General features: G+C 37.8%; 1 protein-coding gene across 3 annotated transcripts in view; it reads right to left on the reverse strand.

Moving 5' to 3' along the window:
• Window positions 1-21001, reverse strand: part of SERTAD2 (SERTA domain containing 2) — a 152362-nt gene that overhangs the window by 51442 nt on the left and 79919 nt on the right. The window lies entirely within an intron of this gene.

A 21001-nucleotide genomic window follows, 5' to 3' on the forward strand; every position in this document is an offset into this window, starting at 1 on the left:
AACAAGACAGAAAGTTATAACGGCAGACATAGAATGTTGTTCCCCAATCCTTTATCTATCACATCTTTAGGCATCACAATTTTTATCAAGAGATATCACAGAATTCTCAGTACAAAACTGAATTCTGATTTAAAATACTATTTAAATAGTATTTAAAATACTATTCTAAATAAAATACTATTTAAAATACTATCTTCTGAGAAGACTCGCTGTGTCAGGCAGCCTCTAAAATGGCCTCTGGTCACACCCACCCTGTGTAATACCCTCCCTTGATTATCAGCTGGACCTACCACTTCCAACTCACGTCAAACAAATGGAATGCAACAAAAGTGACGGGATGTCATTTTCCATATTAGGTTTACAAAAAGATCGCGGCTTCCATCTTGCTGCCCCCACCCCCACCCCTTCCAGCATACAGTGAGGGACCAAGGCCCTCAGCCCAACACCTGTGAGGAGCAGAGTCCTACCAGCCCCCACTGAGTGAGCTGAAAGGCGGCTCCTCCCCCACCCGTGGAGCCTTCAAAGGAGACTGCAATCTTGAGAGAGACCCCGAGGCAGCTGCACCAAAGGTTTCTCATTCACAGAACCTGTGAAATCTTCAGTGCTTGGTATTTTAAGCTACTAAATTTCAATTTGGAAATAACAATTTGGAGTAATTTGTTATGTAGCAATCGATAATACAGATGTCTCAACATACAACTATCAATAAGAGATCATGATTTCAAAAAAGCATTACTAAATTTCATTTCATGGTTTTGCTACTTTCATACATACTAGAAACTTGTGGGTAGTGTTTATGTGAAGATAAAATAAACAATTATCCAGAGTATGAAAATAACATTGTTTATAGCTACAATTCTGACACTAACACATCTGCCTTTGAAAGTGCCCAAATAATTAATTTTATATAAAAAAATCTTTTAGGACTAATAAGTTCACACTATGTTATAGAACCATAAAGATTTCTTACTCTTTATCCACCAGAAATAGTATCTTGATTATAATGTAACTCAGGATCAAATTCTGTGATATATAAAATGTTGTAAAATTGGGCAGGCCACGGTGGCTCAGCAGGCAGGAATGCTTGCCTGCGGTGCCAGAGGACCCGGGTTCGATCCCCGGTGCCTGCCCATGTTAAAAAAAAAAAAAAGTTATAAAATTCATGAGAGTTATCAGAAATAATAAGAATATTTCTAACTGTTGAGATTTGGAAAAATTTAAGTATTGGTGATCTAAATATTTATATTTTGGTAACTGCAACCCCTTAAAAGAGTCTCCCTTGCAGAGGGAGGAAAAATATGCCTTTATTCTCTTCATATTCATTTTTTAAAGCTCAAATCCAGTAGAGAATTTTTTTATAGCTATATCGAGATATAACTGACATGCCATACAACCACCCATTTAAATTGTACAAGTCAATGGTGTTCAGTATATTCACAGAGCTGCTATACAACCAACCGTTTTTTGCACTTTGGTATTTCGAGGGGCCAGCATGGAAAAAAAGTAGGAAGGAGGAACTTTTACAGAAACTGCCACTCTTTTCAAAGGCTAACATCTCAGCTTCCAAACCTAACCTATAGGAATTTTTCTAAGTTTCTTCTCCTTTAGAGAACTGACTAAAATTCCTGGATTCCTTTTCCAGTCTTTATTCTTAAATGACTCTGTCCCGTCTCCCCATCAGCCCCACAGCCATGCACTTGCTCTTGGCCACTACAATTTCCCTATCCCCTCTAACTATAACCTCCAGATCCAAAGATCTCAAAAAACACATAGAGCTCTTTGGTGCAGAGCTTCTGGACAGTGTGCAAGGGGCCAGGAATGAGATACTGAAACCTTGGTCCTCAGGGCAGCCACAGAGGGCCTGAAGCAATGGAAACGCCTGAGCCAGTTGTTTAGTTGCTTCTACAGGGCTCACTCTCTTCCGTATTTTCTGAGTGTCATAATATGGAAAAGGTTGCAAAACATTGTTCTGGTTTGACATATTTAGTGAGCAAACATATCTTGGCATCAACCAACCGTGCTCCAAATGTTCTGCTAGGTACAGAGGCAACATAAACGAGAAGACAGTGTCTCCCAGTCTGGAAAGACAGGCATTTAAGTCACTGACAACATACTGTGACACGAGCTAGCATGCATGACGGAGCAGACTATATCCAAGTGTAACAGAATCATACAGAAAAGAAAACTCCTAGACCTGGTGTATGAAACAAAGGAAGAGAGAAAAAGGGGGAAGCAGATGAGACACAGCTCCCTTTAGCTAAAGAACCACCTTCTTGCAGAACCTGGAATGTAAACTTCTTGAGGAGAGGGGCAAGGTCAACCTTATTTATTTCGTGTATCAATACCGCACGGTCCCTGGCTTATTTCAGATAGTAAATGTATTTTGTTGAATGGATGAAACTTATATTCCTCTTCTTCTGTAAACTGACCCAATAACTAGGTGTTCACTACTGTGGGACTGCAGAATTATAAAACCTTTGGGAACATATGATCATCTGTCTTTAATCTCTTGGGATTAAGTGATTCCCTTCTGGGGACACTTATACTCTCGTCTTTCTCAATTCTGCATTAAACCTAAGCATAAGAATTCATTCAATTAATTCAACAAATATTTACAGAGTGTCTACTGTGATAGACAGCTATTATTTTACTGGGAAGTTTACAGATTTCAAAAGACTCATTTAAAAAAAATGCTATCTGCCAAACAGACCTTGGTAAGAAAGGCTAAGTTCTAAGGAGGTCATGCCCTTAAATTTATTTTTAAGTTTTAATTTTTTACATAGGGAAGATCTAGTTTTGAGAAGAAATAATCAAGAATTGCTACCCCAGGAAGAAACATCTAGGTAAGAGACTTAACTGGAAGGAAGAGGGAAGACATAAGTTGAGAACTCGAACTCAGAACATAAGCACATTTATAACAAGTCAAAAAGAAAAAGAAACTGAGTATTTGATCATACTTGTTCATTTTATATCTCCCTGATAATTTTCGATGACTTTTTAGAATTCATCCTCTGCAACAATAAATCTCAGAATTCAAATTCGCCTGGTATTCATTTCCCACCATTTTACAAATACAGCCAAAAACAAACAAACGAAACCAAACCCTTCTACTAGAAAATTAAAAGAGAGAAGAGTACGGAAAAGTTACAGTTCTAACCACATTCTATTTATTTTGGACTATAAACCAATGATGTCACAGCTGTCAAAGGCAGCAAACCCCAAACATGTGGAAGGAGAACATGAACACAGGTAACAAGTGTGCAAACGATTTCCAACAATAGTGTGTGTAACTAAGACGCTGCCACACTTAATCCCTGGGACTCACGGAACTTAAAGAATTTCTGGTGGCTGCAACTCTCAACAGGCAGGAAGAACGTTTCTCTCCATAAAACTTGCTCTTCTCTGTGACAGTTTTCAAAACTTCCTTCCAATCTGAACATTGTGCCCTATCTGACCAAACCATCAAAATTCTCTCAGAAAATGAATCCTTACAAACCTTTCCTTGAGTCTCTATATCAATCTATTAACTATAGATCTTTTGCAGGGGGTGGAAATTCACACTTCAGAAGGAAGGCAATTAAAAACAGAAAGAGGGTTCTTGAGAAGCAGGTGGACAAGAGTATTACAAAATATGCGGTGACTGAATAGAGCTAAAAATTAGAATCTGAAATTGATCCACCTGTAATCTTTTTTTTATGATTAGCATGTTTACTGAGATATATTAACACATCACATAATCCATCTCAAATATACAATGAATGGCTCAGAGTAACACAGCATAGTTATCCATTCATCACTACAATCAATTTTAGAATACTTACATTAATCAAAAAAAATTCTTCATAGCCCTTATTTTCCCTTAGTACTGACTCTTAGCATTGGCGTGTTACATTCGTTAGCATTGATGACAGAATATTAAAATATTACTGTTAACTAATAGTTAATAGTTTGCAATAGGTGCATTTGCCACACATGTCACTCCATTATTAACTCCTTAAAATAGTGATGTACATTTGTCCTAGTTCATGAAAAAACGTTTTTATATTTGTACTATTAATCACAGTTATCATGCACCATAAGGATCATAGTTCTATAAAATACCATGTTTTTTCCTTCACTTTTCCTTCTAGTGTCATACATGACTCTAAATTTCCCATTTCAGTCACAATCACTTAATTTAGTGCTGTTAATTAAACTCAATATAATCCACCTAAAATCTTAAAATCCCAATTTTTGCCGCTTTACCATTGAATATATCACACACACACACACACACACACGCGCACACACACATCCTGACCACCTTCATGAAGAAACCTTTCTAAAACATTACTAGAATGTATGTAGCAGAACGGACTGGTTTGGTTTTGGTATTTCTTCCTGATTCTGGGAGCCTCATAATCAGTGAAGTGTTTCAAAAGATGAAAGGTAAAAGGAAACTGATTAAGGAGACTGGATTATGTAATTTCATTCTAAGATTTTATACACAAAACAGAAAATCTGTAGAATTAATGAATTAAATAATCAAGTACTGAACAACCAAGAAAGGATGCTAATTTACCAAATATCCTAATGATAAAGATAATTTTACTTGATTTTATTTTTCCCTCAGTCTTGCATTTAGTATTTGCTGAACAACACAATTAAGTAGTTTATTATCTTAGAAGAAGGGTTAAATAGAATTGTTTGACATCACTTTTACTCAGGACAAAATTATTCCTTGTACATATTCACCTTGCTTCATGAATTCTGTTATGAAATTCTGTCACTGTAAATAACATGCACATAGTGGCCCAGATTATTTTGACTTGAGTTTGATAACTGAAGGGATCAATTACTAAAATTTATATCATCATTTGGTATAATGGTGGTTTAGTCCCTGCTATCGTTTTATTTCTTTTGACAGGTGTCTATTTGTAATCTACAGTATCTAAAGAAAACTTGGCAATAAATGTTGTGTACTATGAAAACATGTTTCTGGCAAATTAAATCTACAAATGTCCAATATGTGTTTTTTTAACACATTTAACTGGATTTTCCCAAAACTTATATTATCACTTTTGATCTCAAACTTTTCATTGCCTACTTTACATACCTTTTTTTGTTCAAAACTGAAGACAATAGAAAGCATAACACAGAAATTGTGGGGTTATTTTTCCCTAAAATAATATTTCACCATAAGCAAAATTATCTTTCACAGGAACTTTTCTCAAATGTTTGGACAAAAATAAACAATTAATTATAACTATACTTGAATCTGCCTCTTATTTTATATATATATAAATTTCTTTTTAATATGGGTAGGCTCTGGGAAATGAACCTGGATCTCTGGCATGGCAGGTGAGAATTCTGTCACTGAGCTACCATTGCACCACCCGAATCTGCCTCTTATTTAAATAAGTTTTACTGTAGCTCAATACCCAGATCTCAAAACAAGGCCTCGTATCTTTAAAAAGGACAATTAAGGATTCAGTATTTTGATTTTCAAAAATTAATTTTAATAGTATATTGAATTGATTTTAAGGATGCGAAAAGAAATCAGATTCATAATACATTTTATTAACTTTATTGTTCTTTGCAAAGAACTAATTTTTGGTTCCACTCATTTTTCTCTGTTATGTCCTTTTGCTATTTTATTGATTTTTCTTCCTAATTAGTTCCTCCCTTCTACTCACTTTAGGTTTAATTTGCTCTTCTTTTTCCAGTTTCTTCAGATAGAAACTTAGATAATTGATTTTGGGTCCATTTTTCTCTTGTACTATAAGACTTTAACACTATAAGTTTCCCTCAAAACCTGCTTTAACTGCATCCCTCAAATTGTGATATGTTGTGATTTCATTTTCATTCAGTTCACAGTATTCTCTAACTTCCCTTGTGATTTCTTCTTTGAAACATGTTATTAAAAATTATGGGGCGGAAATATGGGAGGAATACACTACAAATACTGAAAAGGGAAATAGACACATCTACCATAATAGTTGGAGACTTCAATTCCCCACTCTCATCAATGGACAGAACATCTAGACAGAGGATCAATAAAGAAACAGAGAATCTGAATATTACAATAAATGAGCTAAACTTAACAGACATTTATAGGACACTACACCCCACAACAGCAGGATACACCTTTTTCTCAAGTGCTCATGGATCATTCTCAAAGATAGACCATATACTGGGTCACAAAGCAAGCCTTAACAAATTTAAAAAGATTGAAATCATACACAACACTTTCTTGGATCATAAAGGAATGAAGTTGGAAATCAATAATAGGCAGAGTGCCAGAAAATTCACAAATACGTGGAGGCTCAACAACACACTCTTAAACAACCAGTGGGTCAAGGGAGAAATTAGTAAGTATCTCAAGGCGAATGAAAATGAAAACACAACATATCAAAACCTATGGGACGCAGCAAAGGCAGTGCTAGGAGGGAAATTTATTGCCCTAAATGCCTATATCAAAAAAGAAGAAAGGGCAAAAATTTGGGAATTAACTGTCCACTTGGAAAAAGTGGAGAAAGAACAGCAAACTAACCCCAAAGCAAGGAAAAGGAAAGAAATAACAAAGATTAGAGCAGAAATAAATGAAATTGAGAACATGAAAACAATAGAGAAAATCAATAAGACCAGAAGTTGGTTCTATGAGAAAATCAACAAGATTGATGGGCCCTTAGCAAGATTGACAAAAAGAAGAAGAGAGAGGACGCAAATAAATAGGATCAGAAATGGAAGAGGAGACATAACCACTGACCTCACAGAAATAAAGGAGGTAATAACAGGATACTATGAACAACTTTATGCTAATAAATACAACAATGTAGATGAAATGGACAAGTTCCTAGAAAGGCATGAACAACCAACTTTGACTCAAGAAGAAACAGATGACCTCAACAAACCAATCACAAGTAAAGAAATTGAAGCGGTCATTCAAAAGCTTCCCAAAAAGAAAAGTCCAGGACCAGATGGCTTCACATGTGAATTCTACCAAACATTTCAGAAAGAATTAGTACCAACCCTGCTCAAACTCTTCAAAAAAATCAAGGGGAGGGAAAGCTACCTAATTCATTCTATGAAGCCAACATCACCCTCATACCAAAAGCAGGCAAAGATATTACAAAAAAAGAAAACTACAGACCAATCTCTCTAATGAATATAGATGCAAAAATCCTCAACAAAATTCTAGCAAATTGAATCCAACAACACATTAAAAGAATTATACATCATGACCAAGTAGGATTCATCCCAGGTATGCAAGGATGGTTCAACATAAGAAAATCAATTAATGTAATACACCATATCAACAAATCAAAGCAGAAAAATCACATGATCATCTCAATTGATGCAGAGAAGGCATTTGACAAGATTCAACATCCTTTCCTGTTGAAAACACTTCAAAGGATAGGAATACAAGGGAACCTCCTTAAAATGATAGAGGGAATATATGAAAAAATCACAGCTAATATCATCCTCAATGGGGAAAAATTGAAAACTTTCCCCCTAAGATCAGGAACAAGACAAGGATGTCCATTATCACCATTGTTATTCAACATTGTGTTGGAGGTTCTAGCCAGAGCAATTAGACAAGAAAAAGAAATACAAGGCATCAAAATTGGAAAGGAAGAAGTAAAACTATCACTGTTTGCAGATGATATGACACTATACGTCGAAAACCCGGAAAAATCCACAGCAAAACTACTAGAGCTAATAAATGAGTACAGCGAAGTAGCAGGTTACAAGATCAACATTCAAAAATCTGTAGTGTTTCTATACACTAGCAATGAACAAGCTGAGGGGGAAATCAAGAAATGAATTCCAGAGACTTCCGGAGAAGATGGCGGCTTAGTAAGACGCGCGGGTCTTAGTTCCTCCTCCAGAAAAGCAACTAAAGCAACAGAAACAATACAAAACAGCTCCCGGAGTCATGACAGAGACCAAAAAAGACAGCGTACCCCATTCTGGAACGGCTGAACGGGTAGGGAGAATCCACTGCTGTGAGATACCCGAGGGGTGCACGTTTTCCCGGCTGGGGTGGCTGGTGTCTGGGGTCCCCTCCACGCACGTGGCTCCCCGGTCTGACTGGGAACATTGGATAGCGGGGCCCTCCCGTCACGCTTGGCGTCTCGGGCCAGCTGGGCAATTTGGACCGGCACTCCCCCAAGCTGCGGCCAGTGACCCCCGCCTCCACGCGCGGTTTCCCGGGCCGACTGCCCCGCAGACAAACGACCGCCACAAGCGCCACCTACTGGGCAGGAACAGAAAAACAGAGCCCAGAAATTCCACAGAAAAACCTTTCAACCAGCTGGGTCCCACACCCAGGGAAATCTGATCAAATGCCCAGACACCAGCAGAAAATAATGGATGACGCTCGGAAAATTGAAGATATGGCCCAATCAAAGGAACAAACCAATAGTTCAAATGAGATACAGGAGCTGAGACAACTAATGCTGAATATACGAACAGAAATGGAAAAACTCTTCAAAAACCAAATCAATAAATTGAGGGAGGACATGAAGAAGATATGGGCTGAACAAAAAGAAGAAATAGAAAATCTGAAAAAACAAATCACAGAACTTGTGGGAGTGAAGGACAAAGAAGAAAAAATGGAAAAAACAATGGATACCTACAATGGTAGATCTAAAGAGACAGAAGCTACAATTAGTGAACTGGAGGATGGAACAACTGAATTCCAAAAAGAAACAGAAACTATAGGGAAAAGAATGGAAAAACTTGAGCAGGGAATCAGGGAACTGAATGACAATATGAAGCGCACAAATATACGTGTTGTGGGTGTCCCAGAAGGAGAAGAGAAGGGAAAAGGAGGAGAAAAACTAATGGAAGAAATTATCACTGAAAATTTCCCAACTCTTATGAAAGACCTAAATATACAGATCCAAGAAGTGCAGCGCACCCCAAAGAGATTAGACCCAAATAGGCGTTCTCCAAGACATTTACTAGTTAGAATGTCAGAGGTCAAAGAGAAAGAGAGGATCTTGAAAGCAGCAAGAGAAAAACAATCTGTCACATACAAGGGAAACCCAATAAGACTATGTGTAGATTTCTCAGCAGAAACCATGGAAGCTAGAAGACAGTGGGATGATATATTTAAATCACTAAAAGAGAAAAACTGCCAACCAAGACTCCTATATCCAGCAAAATTGTCCTTCAAAAATGAGGGAGAAATTAAAACATTCTCAGACAAAAAGTCACTGAGAGAATTTGTGACCAAGAGACCAGCTCTGCAAGAAATACTAAAGGGAGCACTAGAGTCAGAAACGAAAAGACAGAAGAGAGAGGTATGGAGTAAAGTGTAGAAAGAAGGAAAATCAGGTATGATATATATAATACAAAAGCCAAAATGGTAGAGGAAAATATTATCCAAACAGTAATAACACTAAAAGTTAATGGACTGAATTTCCCAATCAAAAGACATAGAATGGCAGAATGGATTACGACCCAGCAATACCACTGCTAGGTATCTACTCAAAGGACTTAAGGGCAAAGACACAGACGGACATTTGCACACCAGTGTTTATAGCAGCATTATCTACAACTTCAAAGAGATGGAAACAGCCAAAATGCCCATCAACAGACGAGTGGCTAAACAAACTGAGGCGTATACCTACGATGGAATATTATGCAGCTTTAAGACAGACTAAACTTATGAAGCATGTAATAACATAGATGGACCTAGAGAACATTATGCTGAGTGAGTCTAGCCAAAAACTAAAGGACAAATACTGTATGGTCCCACTGATGTGAACCGACATTCGAGAATCAGCTTGGACTATATCATTGGTAACAGAGACCAGCAGGAGTTAGAAACAGGGTAAGATAATGGGTAATTGGAGCTGAAGGGATACAGACTGTGCAACAGGACTAGATACAAAAACTCAAAAATGGACAGCACAATAATACCTAAGTGTAATGTAACTAGGTTGGAACACTGAATGAAGCTGCACCTGAAATATGGTTTTTTGTTTGTTTGTTTGTGTGTTTGTATCTTTTGTTTTTGTTTTTTTCTTTTTCCTTTTTATATATATATATATTATTAGTATTATTATTTTAATTCTCTTCTCTATATTAACATTCTATATCTTTTTCTGCTGTTTTGCTAGTTCTTTTCCTAAATCGATGCAAATGTACTAAGAAATGATGATCATACATCTATGTGATGATACTAAGAATTACTGAGTGCATGTGTAGAATGGAATGATTTCTAAATGTTGTGTTAATTTCTTTTCTTTTTTTTGATTAATAAAAAAATTTTTAAAAAAAGTAAAAAAAAAAAAAAAAAGAAATGAATTCCATTTACAATTGCAACTAAAAGAATAAAATACTTAGCAATAAATTTAACTAAAGAGACAAAAGACCTATACAAAGAAAACTACAAAAAACTGTTAAAAGAAATCACAGAAGACCTAAATAGATGGAAGGGCATACCGTGTTCATGGATTGGGAGACTAAATATAGTTAAGATGTCAATTCTACCTAAACTGATTTACAGATTCAACGCAATACCAATCAAAATCCCAACAACTTACTTTTCCGAAATAGAAAAACCAATAAGCAAATACATCTGGAAGGGCAGGGTGCCCTGAATTGCTAAAAGTATCTTGAGGGAAAAAAACGAAGCTGGAGGTCTCACGCTGCCAGACTTTAAGGCATATTATGAAGCCACAGTGGTCAAAACAGCATGGTACTGGCATAAAGATAGATATATCAACCAATGGAATCAAATAGAGTGCTCAGATATAGATGCTCTCATCTATGGACATTTGATCTTTGATAAGGCAGTCAAGCCAACTCACCTGGGACAGAACAGTCTCTTCAATAAATGGTGCCTAGAGAACTGGATATCCATATGCAAAAGAATGAAAGAGGACCCGTATCTCACACGCTATACAAAAGTTAACTCAAAATGGATCAAAGATCTAAACATTAGGTCTAAGACCATAAAACAGTTAGAGGAAAATGTAGGGAGATATCTTATGAAACTTACAATTGGAGGCGGTTTTATGGACCTTAATCCTAAAGCAAGAGCACTGAAGAAAGAAAGAAATAAATGGGAGCTCCTCAAAATTAAACACTTTTGTGCATCAAAGAACTTCATCAAGAAAGTAGAAAGACAGCCTACACAATAGGAGACAATATTTGGAAATGACATATCAGATAAAGGTCTAGTATCCAGAATTTATGAAGAGATTGTTCAACTCAACAACAAAAACACAGCCAATCCAATCACAAAATGGGAAAAAGACTTGAACAGACACCTCTCAGAAGAGGAAATACAAATGGCCAAAAGGCACATGAAGAGATGCGCAATGTCCCTGGTCATTAGAGAAATGTAAATCAAAACCACAATGAGATATCATCTCACACCCACCAGAATGGTCATTATCAACAAAACAGAAAATGACAAGTGCTGGAGAGGATGTGGAGAAAGAGGCACACTTATTCACTGTTGGTGGGAATGTCAAATGTGGAAGGCAGTTTGGCGGTTCCTCAAAAAGCTGAATATAGAATTGCCATATGACCCAGCAATACCATTGCTAGGTATCTACTCAGAGGACTTAAGGGCAAAGACACAAACGGACATTTGCACACCAATGTTTATAGCAGCATTATTTACAATTGCAAAGAGATGGAAACAGCCAAAATGTCCATCAACAGACGAGTGGCTAAACAAACTGTGGTATATACATACGATGGAATATTATGCAGCTTTAAGGCAGAATAAACTTATGAAGCATGTAATAACATGGATGGACCTAGAGAACATTATGCTGAGTGAGACTAGCCAAAAACTAAAGGACCAATACTGTATGGTCCCACTGATGTGAACCGACGTTAGAGAATAAACTTGGAATATGTCACTGGTAACAGAGACCATCAGGAGATAGAAATAGGGTAAGATAATGGGTAATTGGAGCTGAAGGGATACAGACTGTGCAACAAGACTGGATACAAAAACTCAGAAATGGACAGCACAATACTACCTAATTGTAATGTAATTATGTTAAAACAATGAAGCTACATCTGAGGTATAGTTTTTTTTTCTTTTTTAATTTTTTTTTCTTTTTTCTCTCTATTATTTCTTTTTCTGTTGTCTTACTATTTCTTTTTCTAAATCGATGCAAATGTACTAAGAAATGATGAATATGCATCTATGTGAAGATATTAAGAATTACTGATTGCATATGTAGAATGGAATGATTTCTAAATGTTGTGTTAGTTAATTTTTTTAATTAATAAAAAAAAAAAGTATGGGGTGGGCCACGGTGGCTCAGCAGGCAAAGATGCTTGCCTGCCATGCCAGAGGACCCGGGTTCGATTCCCGGTGCCTTCCCATGTTAAAAAAAAAAAAAAGTATGACGTTTAATTCACAGGAATTTGGGGAATTTTCAAGATATATTTCTGATATCAACTTTTTCTTTGATTCCATTGTGGTCAGAGTACATGCTTTTCATGATTTTGATCTTTTAAAATTTATTGGAGACTTGTTTCATAACCCAGAATATGGTCTACCTTGTTTAATGTTCTACGTGCAATTGAAAAGAATGTGTATTCTACTGTTATTGGGCAGACAGTTTGATAAAAATCAATTAAGCTAGGTTGGTTGATGATGCTTTTAGGTCTTCTGTATTCTTTCTGATTTTTTTTTCTACTTGTTCTATCAATTATTGAGTGGGTTGTGAAATCTGCAACTCTAATTATAGATATTTTTTTATTAATTAAAAAAATTAACTAACACAACATTAGAAATCAATCCATTCTACATATGCAATCAGTAATTCTTAATATCATCACATAGGTGTATGGTCATCATTTCTCAGTACATATGCATCGATTTAGAGAAAGAAATAGCACGACAACAGAAAAAGAAATAAAGTGATAACACAGAGAGAAAACACAAATAAAAATAAAAAGTACAAAAATATATAAGAGAAAACAAAACAAAACAAAACAAAAAACTATAGATCAGATGCAGCTTCATTCAGCGTTCCAACATAATTACATTACAATTAGGCAGTATTGTGCTGACCATTTTTTTTTTTTTTAGACATCATACCATTCTACATATGCAATCAGTAATTCTTAACATCATCACATAGATGCATGATCATCGTTTCTTAGTACATTTGCATCGGTTTAGAAGAACTAGCAGTATAACAGAGAAAGATATAGAATGTTAATATAGAGAAAAAAAATAAAAGTAATAATAATAAGAACAAAACAAACAAAACAAAACAAAACAAAAACCTATAGCTCGGATGCAGCTTCGTTCAGTATTTTAACATGATTACTTTACAATTAGGTATTATTGTACTGTCCATTTTTGAGTTTTTGTATCTGGTCCTATTGCACCGTCTGTATTCCATCAGCTCCAATTACCCATTATCTTACCCTGTTTCTAACTCCTGCTGAACTCTGTTACCAATGACATATTCCAAGTTTATTCTCGAGTGTCGATTCACATCATTGGGACCATACAGTATTTGTCTTTTAGCTTTTGGCTAGACTCACTCAGCATAATGTTTTCTAGGTCCATCCATGTTATTACATGCTTCATAAGTTTATCCTGTCTTAACGCTGCATAATATTCCATCGTATGTATATACCACAGTTTGTTTAGCCACTCGTCTGTTGATGGACATTTTGGCTGTTTCCATCTCTTTGCAATTGTAAATAACACTGCTATAAACATTGGTGTGCAAATGTCTGTTTGAGTTTTTGCCCTTAATTCCTTTGAGTAGATTCCCAGCAATGGTATTGCTGGGTCGTATGGCAATTCTATATTCAGCTTTTTGAGGAACCGCCAAACTGCTTTCCACAGTGGTTGCACCATTTGACATTCCCACCAACAGTGGATAAGTGTGCCTCTTTCACCGCATCCTCTCCAGCACTTGTCATTTTCTGTTTTGTTGATAATGGCCATTCTGGTGGGTGTGAGATGATATCTCATTGTGGTTTTGATTTGCATTTCTCTAATGGCCAGGGACATTGAGCATCTCTTCATGTGTCTTTTGGCCATTTGTATTTCCTCCTCTGAGAGGTGTCTATTCAAGTCTTTTTCCCATTTTGTAATTGGGTTGGCTATCTTTTTGTTGTTGAGTTGAACAATCTCATTATAAATTCTGGATACTAGACCTTTATCTGATATGTCGTTTCCAAATATTGATTCCCATTGTGTAGGCTGTCTTTCTACTTTCTTGATGAAGTTCTTTGATGCACAAAAGTGTTTAATTTTGAGGAGTTCCCATTTATTTATTTCCTTCTTCAGTGCTCTTGCTTTAGGTGTAAGGTCCATAAAACAGCCTCCAATTGTAAGATTCATAAGATATCTCCCTACATTTTCCTCTAACTGTTCTATGGTCTTAGACCTAATGTTTAGATCTTTGATCCATTTTGAGTTAACTTTTGTATAGGGTGTGAGATATGGGTCTTCTTTCATTCTTTTGCATATGGATATCCAGTTCTCTAGGCACCATTTATTGAAGAGACTGTTCTGTCCCAGGTGAGTTGGCTTGACTGCCTTATCAAAGATCAAATGTCCATAGATGAGAGGGTCTATATCTGAGCACTCTATTCGATTCCATTGGTCGATATATCTATCTTTATGCCAATACCATGCTGTTTTGACCACTGTGGCTTCATAATATGCCTTAAAGTCTGGCAGCGCAAGACCTCCAGCTTCGTTTTTTTTCCTCAAGATGTTTTTAGCAATTCGGGGCACCCTGCCCTTCCAGATAAATTTGCTTATTGGTTTTTCTATTTCTGAAAAATAAGTTGTTGGGATTTTGATTGGTATTGCATTGAATCTGTAAATCAATTTAGGTAGGATTGACATCTTAACTATATTTAGTCTTCCAATCCATGAACACGGTATGCCCTTCCATCTGTTTAGGTCTTCTGTGATTTCTTTTAGCAGTTTTTTGTAGTTTTCTTTGTATAGGTCTTTTGTCTCTTTAGTTAAATTTATTCCTAGGTATTTTATTCTTTTAGTTGCAATTGTAAATGGGATTCGTTTCTTGATTTCCCCCTCCGCTTGTTCATTGCTAGTGTATAGAAATGCTACAGATTTTTGAATGTTGATCTTGTAACCTGCTACTTTGCTGTACTCATTTATTAGCTCTAGTAGTTTTGTTGTGGATTTTTCCGGGTTTTCGACGTATAGTATCATATCGTCTGCAAACAGTGATAGTTTTACTTCTTCCTTTCCAATTTTGATGCCTTGTATTTCTTTTTCTTGTCTAATTGCTCTGGCTAGAACCTCCAACACAATGTTGAATAATAGTGGTGATAGTGGACATCCTTGTCTTGTTCCTGATCTTAGGGGGAACGTTTTCAATTTTTCCCCATTAAGGATGATATTAGCTGTGGGTTTTTCATATATTCCCTCTATCATTTTAAGGAAGTTCCCTTGTATTCCTATCCTTTGAAGTGTTTTCAACAGGAAAGGATGTTGAATCTTGTCAAATGCCTTCTCTGCATCAATTGAGATGATCATGTGATTTTTCTGCTTTGATTTGTTGATATGGTGTATTACATTAATTGATTTTCTTATGTTGAACCATCCTTGCATACCTGGGATGAATCCTACTTGGTCATGATGAATAATTCTTTTAATGTGTTGTTGGATACGATTTGCTAGAATTTTATTGAGGATTTTTGCATCTATATTCATTAGAGAGATCGGCCTGTAGTTTTCTTTTCTTGTAATATCTTTGCCTGGTTTTGGTATGAGGGTAATGTTGGCTTCATAGAATGAATTAGGTAGTTTTCCCTCCACTTCGATTTTTTTGAAGAGTTTGAGGAGAGTTGGTACTAATTCTTTCTGGAATGTTTGATAGAATTCACATGTGAAGCCGTCTGGTCCTGGACTTTTCTTTTTAGGAAGCTTTTGAATGACCGCTTCAATTTCTTTACTTGTGATTGGTTTGTTGAGGTCATCTATCTCTTCTTGAGTCAAAGTTGGTTGTTCATGTCTTTCCAGGAACCCGTCCATTTCCTCTAAATTGTTGTATTTATTAGCGTAAAGTTGTTCATAGTATCCTGTTATTACCTCCTTTATTTCTGTGAGGTCAGTAGTTATGTCTCCTCTTCCATTTCTGATCTTATTTATTTGCATCCTCTCTCTTCTTCTTTTTGTCAATCTTGCTAAGGGCCCATCAATCTTATTGATTTTCTCATAGAACCAACTTCTGGCCTTATTGATTTTCTCTATTGTTTTCATGTTTTCAATTTCATTTATTTGTGCTCTAATCTTTGTTATTTCTTTCCTTTTGCTTGCTTTGGGGTTAGCTTGCTGTTCTTTCTCCAGTTCTTCCAAATGGATAGTTAATTCCTGAATTTTTGCCTTTTCTTCTTTTCTGATATAGGCATTTAGAGCAATAAATTTCCCTCTTAGCACTGCCTTTGCTGCGTCCCATAAGTTTTGATATGTTGTGTTTTCATTTTCATTCGCCTCGAGGTATTTGCTAATTTCTCTAGCAATTTCTTCTTTGACCCAGTCGTTGTTTAGGAGTGTGTTGTTGAGCCTCCACGTATTTGTGAATTTTCTGGCACTCTGCCTATTATTGATTTCCAACATCATTCCTTTATGGTCCGAGAAAGTGTTGTGTACGATTTCAATCTTTTAAAATTTGTTAAGACTTGCTTTGTGACCCAGCATATGGTCTATTTTTGAGAATGATCCATGAGCACTTGAGAAAAAGGTGTATCCTGCTGTTGTGGGATGTAATGTCCTATAAATGTCTATTAAGTCTAGTTCATTTATAGTAATATTTAGATTCTCTATTTCTTTGTTGATCTTCTGTCTAGATGTTCTGTCCCTTGATGAGAGTGGTGAGTTGAAGTCTCCAACTATTATAGTATATGAGTCTATTTCCCTTTTCAGTGTTTGCAGTGTATTCCTCACGTATTTTGGGGCATTCTGGTTTGGTGCGTAAATATTTATGATTGTTATGTCTTCTTGTTTAATTGTTCCTTTTATTAGTATATAGTGTCCTTCTTTGTCTCTTTTAACTGTTTTACATTTGAAGTCTAATTTGTTGGATATTAGTATAGCCACTCCTGCTCTTTTCTGGTTGTTATTTGCATGAAATATCTTTTCCCAACCTTTCACTTTCAACCTATGTTTATCTTTGGGTCTAAGATGTGTTTCCTGCAGACAGCATATAGAAGGATCCTGTTTTTTAATCCATTCTGCCAATCTATGTCTTTTGATTGGGGAATTCAGTCCATTGACATTTAGTGTTATTACTGTTTGGATGATATTTTCCTCTAACATTTTGCCTTTTGTATTATATATATCATATCTGATTTTCCTTCTTTCTACACTCTTTTCCATATCTCTCTCTTCTGTCTTTTTGTATCTGACTCTAGTGCTCCCTTTAGTATTTCTTGCAGAGCTGGTCTCTTGGTCACAAATTCTTTCAGTGACTTTTTGTCTGAGAATGTTTTAATTTCTCCCTCATTTTTGAAGGATAATTTTGCTGGATATAGGAGTCTTGGTTGGCAGTTTTTCTCTTTTAGTAACTTAAATATATCATCCCACTGTCTTCTAGCTTCCATGGTTTCTGCTGAGAAATCTACACATAGTCTTATTGGGTTTCCCTTGTATGTGATGGATTGTTTTTCTCTTGCTGCTTTCAAGATCCTCTCTTTCTCTTTGACCTCTGACATTCTAACTAGTAAGTGTCTTGGAGAACGCCTATTTGGGTCTAATCTCTTTGGGGTGCGCTGCACTTCTTGGATCTGTAATTTTAGGTCTTTCATAAGAGTTGGGAAATTTTCAGTGATAATTTCTTCCATTAGTTTTTCTCCTCCTTTTCCCTTCTCTTCTCCTTCTGGGACACCCACAACACATATATTTGTGCGGTTCATATTGTCCTTGAGTTCCCTGATACCCTGTTCAAATTTTTCCATTCTTTTCCCTATAGTTTCTGTTTCTTTTTGGAATTCAGATGTTCCATCCTCCAAATCACTAATTCTATCTTCTGTCTCTTTAAATCTATCATTGTAGCTATCCATTATTTTTTCTATGTTTGCTACTTTATCCTTCACTTCCATAAGTTCTGCGATTTGTTTTTTCAGTTTTTCTATTTCTTCTTTATGTTCAGCCCATGTCCTCTTCATGTCCTCCCTCAATTTATCGATTTCATTTTTGAAGAGGTTTTCCATTTCTGTTCGTATATTCAGGATTAGTTGTCTCAGCTCTTGTATCTCATTTGAGCTATTGGTTTGTTCCTTTGACTGGGCCATATTCTCAATCTTTTGAGCATGGACAGTTATCTTCTGCTGCTGGCATCTGGGCATTTATTCAGATTTCTCTGGGTGTTGGACTCAGCAAGGTTGTAAGATTTTTCTGTGAAATCTCTGGGATCTGTTTTTCTTATCTTGCCCAGTACGTGGTGCACGTGGCACACGTTTGTCTCAAGTGTTTGGAATGGGTCTCCCCCAGTCACCGATCTCCGTGGCCTGGGGATTTCGGATCCAATTCTCTCCGTTGGTTCAGGGGCCGCGCGTGGTGGGGGCGTCAGCTGCCGCGGCTTGAGGGGACCCTGTGGCTGGTTGCGGGCCGCAGCGGGCCTGGGGGATTCCCCACCGGACCAGGAAGCCTCCCGTGGGGGGGGGGGGGCTTCCGCGGCTTGGATAGCCCTCCTATCTGAGACTCGTATCCGCGGACTCGAAGCAGAGACTCGAAGCCGCCCGCAAAAGAGGGGTGCCACCTGCCTCGGCTTGGGAAACTTGCTTCTCCAATACTCTCAGCCGGCCCGGAAAGGGGGGAGGGAGTAGCTCGGACCACCGCAGCTGCCGCTGATCGGGAAATCGCACGCCGCTCGGGGGTCTCACTGCAGCCGAGTCTCGCAGTCAGTCTAGCCAGCCCAGACTTTGGATAGCCCTCTGATCCGGGACTCGTAGCCGCGGACTCGAAGCAGAGACTCGAAGCCACCCGCAAAAGAGGGGTGCCACCTGCCTCGGCTTGGGAAACTTGCTTCTCCGATACTCTCAGCCGGCCCGGGAAGGAGGGAGGGATTAGCTCGGACCGCCGCAGCTGCGGCTGCTTGGGGGTCTCGCCGCAGCCAAGTCTCGCAGTCAGACTTGCCAGCCCAGACTTTGGATAGCCCTCTGATCCGGGACTCGTAGCCGCGGACTCAAAGCCGAGACTCAAAGCCGCCCGCAAAAGAAGGGCGCCGCCTGCCTTGGCTTGGGGAACTTGCTTCTCCGATACTCTCAGCCGGCCCAGGAAGGAGGGAGGGATTAGCTCGGACCGCCGCAGCTGCGGCCGCTCGGGGGTCTCGCCGCAGCCAAGTCTCGCAATCAGACTTGCCAGCCCAGACTTTGGATAGCCCTCTGATCCGAGACTTGTAGTCGCGGACTCGAAGCCGCCCGCAAAAGTGTGGCGCCGGCCGCCTTGGCTGGGAAGCTTGTCTCTCCGAGTCTCTCAGCCAGCCCGGGAAGGAGGGAGGGATTAGCTCGGACCGCCGCAGCTGCGGCTGCTCGGGAAATCGCCCGCCGCTCGGGGATCTCACTCACCACAGCCGAGTTTCGCAATCTGACTAGCCAGCCCAGACTTGGTTACGCTGTGTGTCCATTCCCTGCTGTAGCCCCGGGAGCTGTTTTGTACTGTTTCTGTTCACCTATTAGTTGATTTGGAGTCGGAGGAACTAAGACGCATGTACCTTACTAAGACGCCATCTTGGATCCTATAGATTTATCTATTAGTGCTTTTTGATCTGCCAATTTCTGTTTTATATATTTTCAACCTTTGTTATTAGGTGCATACAGGCATAAGATATGTATGTTTTCCTAAAAAACAGTTTTTATCACAGTATTAGATTTCTGTGTAAAAAATTACCCCCAAACTTGGTATATCATCTAGGTTCTGAGAGTCAGGAATCCAGGAGCAGCTTAGCTCGGTGGTTCTGGCTCAGGGTTTCTCACAAGGTGACAGTTAAGATATATTTTGGGGCTGTAAATATCTGAAGGCTTGGCTGAGGCTGGAGAATCTGCCTCCAAGATGGATCACTTACACAGCTAGTGGCTGGAGGCCTCAGTTCCTAAGCACATGTACCTCTCTTCACAACATGGAAGCTGACTTCCCCAGAGTGAACGACAGGGAGAAACCACAATGGAAGGTTGCCTTATGTTTTATTTCTTCCACAACATTTTATCTGTGAGTCACAAGTCCAACCTACATTCACGGGGAAAGGAATTAAAACCACCACAATAATTATGAAATGTCTCTATCCCTGGCAATATTCCTTGTTCTGATGTCTATTTTGTTTGATATTAATATAGCCACTACAGCTTTCTTTTTTCAGTGTTTGCATGTTATATCTTCTATATCTTTTTACTTTTAACCTTTATATTTTAAGCACACATAGATAAGGACAATAATATAATTGTAGATGGTATAAACTGGGCCCTGCTTATTGATAGCACATAAAGTTGAGTCTTGGTTCTTTTCATTGATTCAGACTCCTTTTTTTAAAAAAAAAATACCAAAATAAAAAACACCAAACAAACACAAACATTATTTTGATCATTCCATTCTATATATATAATCAGTAATTCACAGTATCATTACATAGTTGCATATTCATCATCATGATATTTCTTGGGACATTTGCATCTATTCAGAAAAAGAAATAAAAAGAAAACAGCAAAAATTTTATACATACCATACCCCTTACCCTTCTCTTTCATTGATCACTGGCATTTCAAACTAAATTTATTTTAACATTTGTTCCCCCTATTATTTATTTTTATTCCATATGTTCCTCTCATCTGTTGACAAGGTAGATAAAAGGAGCATCAGACACAAGGTTTTCACAATCACACAGTCACATTGTGAAAGCTGTATCATTATACAATCATCTTCAAGAAACAAGGTGACTAGAACACAGCTCTACATTTTCAGGCAGTTCCCTCCAGCCTCTCTGCTGCATCTAGACTAACAAGGTGATATCTACTTAATGCGTAAGAATAACCTCCAGGA

This window comes from Tamandua tetradactyla, chromosome 17 (genome assembly GCF_023851605.1).
Source record: "Tamandua tetradactyla isolate mTamTet1 chromosome 17, mTamTet1.pri, whole genome shotgun sequence".
Classification (NCBI taxonomy): Eukaryota; Metazoa; Chordata; class Mammalia; order Pilosa; family Myrmecophagidae; genus Tamandua; species Tamandua tetradactyla.